The sequence below is a fragment of the Momordica charantia genome, unplaced genomic scaffold (genome assembly GCF_013281855.1).
Source record: "Momordica charantia cultivar OHB3-1 unplaced genomic scaffold, Mcharantia_2.0 BLBB01000139.1, whole genome shotgun sequence".
Lineage (NCBI taxonomy): Eukaryota > Viridiplantae > Streptophyta > Magnoliopsida > Cucurbitales > Cucurbitaceae > Momordica > Momordica charantia.
In genome coordinates this window covers 10,949-14,045 of record NW_028275295.1, presented here as the reverse complement: position 1 = coordinate 14,045, position 3,097 = coordinate 10,949, and the positions used below count along the sequence as shown (strand labels likewise).

The following is a 3,097-nucleotide window of genomic DNA, read 5'->3' as shown; positions in this document are numbered from 1 at the left end:
AGGGATGTAGCGCAGCTTGGTAGCGCGTTTGTTTTGGGTACAAAATGTCACGGGTTCAAATCCTGTCATCCCTACCTATTACTTATCGTCTGAACAGTAACGAGGAATCAATTGAGATCCATAAAAATTGAACATACATATACCGAATCAATCTTTTTTTTTATTTAATTTTCTGATATTCTATATGATAATATATTTATGCAAGATATATTAGGGTTGCATTTAGTTTGATAATAAAACGCTCTTAGTTCAGTTCGGTAGAACGTGGGTCTCCAAAACCCGATGTCGTAGGTTCAAGTCCTACAGAGCGTGATTCGATTCTTGTTATTGTTAGATCGAAAATTATACTGAAATAATTCAACATAAATAAAAATTTGACCTCCTATAAAGCAAGTAGGAGGTCAATCAAAAAAAGAGCTGTTAATTAATCAAAGGTCCAACTGATCCCCCCGTCTGTATTGTAAATATGCGGTCACAAATAATCCAGCCAAAGTAATAGGAATTAGACCTAATACGATTCCAAATAGAAAAACTTCAATCATTTCAATTTAGTTGAACGAGGAAAAGGAGAGGTAATATCTATCCTTAAAATATTAATCTGTATTGCCCATGAATCTCAATGACCAAGAATTGGAAATTGAATTGACAAGGTAAAGAACTCTACAATATATAGAATATATGGAATACCACAGAAATGTTTCTTTTTTTGAATTGTGCATTCAATTTATTTCAATCAAATAAGTCGTATCTTGTTCAGACCGATAAATAAAGCTGAGGTTATAGTTAAAACTGCTAGTAAAAAACCGAAATAACTAGTGATAGTAGGCATGACGAGGCTAAATGAAATACGTTATTTTTATCCATATGTTTATAAAGCACTTCCCTAAGTTTCTATTTTTGAAAGATACGCGGATGGATAAGTAAAAATACCAATTGAAAGAATAAATTCAATTGAAAGTTTTTGATTTATCTATTATTATCATTATAGATGATACTAACAAAAATCTTGTGACATAGGTAAGAAATCAATTCGGCATCTGTCTCTCTATCCCGCGATTCCGAATCAACGGATTCATTGGACAACTCAAGAGTTGTAAAAACTAATATTCTTATTATAAACAATAATTTTTTTATTAAAAATTAATTTAATATATAAATCTATTAACTATTAAATGGATTCTAAATAATTAGAAAGATAAAATATATAAAAAAATTTTTAATATTAAAAAAAAAAAATAATAATAAATAAACTATGTTGTGTAACTTGATTCCAAAAATGAAATGTTCTTTGAATCGCTGAAGAATGAATGACCTTATAATGCCCTTTATTTTAATTTTATTCCAACTAATTAAATTTTCAGTAGTGGGTTCATTCCCATAAAATCTTGAATAAAAAGAAAAAAGTATCGCACGATCAGATCACTCGAAACTAGGTTCTACATTTTTGCTTTCCATATTAAAACCATTCTTCTAATTAGTTGAAGAACGATCCTTTGAGTCTAATATAACAACAATAATGCGTGCATTACGAATATTGATTATTATTTTATTCGTTGTTCTCTTTCTTTCATCGAATGGTATGTACTACTGTTACTTGTTACTGGACGACTAACCAATTCCTTAAAATAAAAAAAAGATTCAAACAAAAAATATAACTACAAACACAAAAGGAATATTTCTAGATTTCACGTCTAATTTAATTTAATTTTGGAACTATGAGAATCTGCTTCCTGAATTATTATAAACCAACCAGTAGGATTCACATTTTACCCAATCTTCGGTTTCTAGCCCGAAGCCAATAACCGAGACAACCCTTATACTACTACAGGAATTTTCCGAATTTTATATTGAATGAATGGTACATGATTCTACATCGACAAGCACCAAGAAAAGAAGAAATTAATTATTTAGTGCTTCATTTCGATACTGATTGTGAAATTGCGTTGCTGCGTCAGAAGAAGGATAGCTATACTGATTCGGTATACTCTGAAAACACCCTCGGTACAATATTGACGATCTTACAAAGATAAAATTTCAGTTAATTTCCATTTACTGATCTCATCTTTTACGGAATCGATCACCTTTTGACTGTACAAGAATATGTGGAGCTCGGCATGTCTGGAAGCACAGGAGAACGTTCTTTTGCTGATATTATCACCAGTATTCGATACTGGGTCATTCATAGCATTACTATACCTTCTCTATTCATTGCAGGTTGGTTATTCGTCAGCACGGGTTTAGCTTACGATGTTTTTGGAAGCCCTCGTCCAAATGAGTATTTTACAGAGAGCCGACAAGGAATTCCATTAATAACTGGCCGTTTTGATTCTTTGGAACAACTCGATGAATTTAGTAGATCTTTTTAGGAGGACCAAATGACTATCGATAAAACTTATCCTATTTTTACAGTGCGATGGTTGGCTGTTCACGGACTAGCTGTACCTACCGTTTCTTTTTTAGGGTCAATATCAGCAATGCAGTTCATCCAACGATAAACCTAATCCGAATTATAGAGCTATGACACAATCAAATCCGAACGAACAAAATGTTGAATTGAATCGTACCAGTCTCTACTGGGGGTTATTACTCATTTTTGTACTTGCTGTTTTATTTTCCAATTATTTCTTCAATTAAATAAAAGAAAATACTAAATAATAGTACGAATTATCTTATCCCATTCGGAAGGATATCATCTCATAATTATCTATGACTGTTTCTGTCTCTAGCACGACCACTTGATGAAATGTGGAGGGAAGTGGGACAAATGGCCGAGACTACTGGAAGGATTCCTCTTTGGATAATAGGTACTGTAACTGGTATTACTGTGATCGGTTTAATCGGTATTTTCTTTTATGGTTCATATTCTGGATTAGGTTCATCCCTGTAATAATCGGATGAACTGAGTTGTAGACATGAAAGCGTAAGAACTCAACAGGATCCCCCTCGAATCAGAAAAAAAAGAGGGGGTAGGTCCCGTTGAGCTCTTACTAATTAGAATAATTTATTCGTATAAATGACAAAATGTATCTTTCCGATGTTTCAAAAAACTTCATTTCTTTATAATTATGAATTGCTTCAAAAAGTTGATTCAGAACAT

The 3,097-nt window shown here is 32.2% G+C and overlaps 2 non-coding genes and 1 pseudogene across 2 annotated transcripts; all 3 read left to right on the top strand.

The window, feature by feature from the left end:
• Positions 1 to 74, top strand: TRNAP-UGG (transfer RNA proline (anticodon UGG)). Its single transcript has one exon. It is a non-coding gene; the product is annotated as a tRNA-Pro (tRNA).
• Positions 75 to 238: 164 nt separating this feature from the next.
• TRNAW-CCA (transfer RNA tryptophan (anticodon CCA)) lies at positions 239 to 312 on the top strand. The gene has a single exon. It is a non-coding gene; the product is annotated as a tRNA-Trp (tRNA).
• A 1,005-nt stretch (positions 313 to 1,317) lies between these two features.
• LOC148207541 (uncharacterized) lies at positions 1,318 to 2,605 on the top strand (annotated as a pseudogene).
• Positions 2,606 to 3,097: the final 492 nt, after the last annotated feature.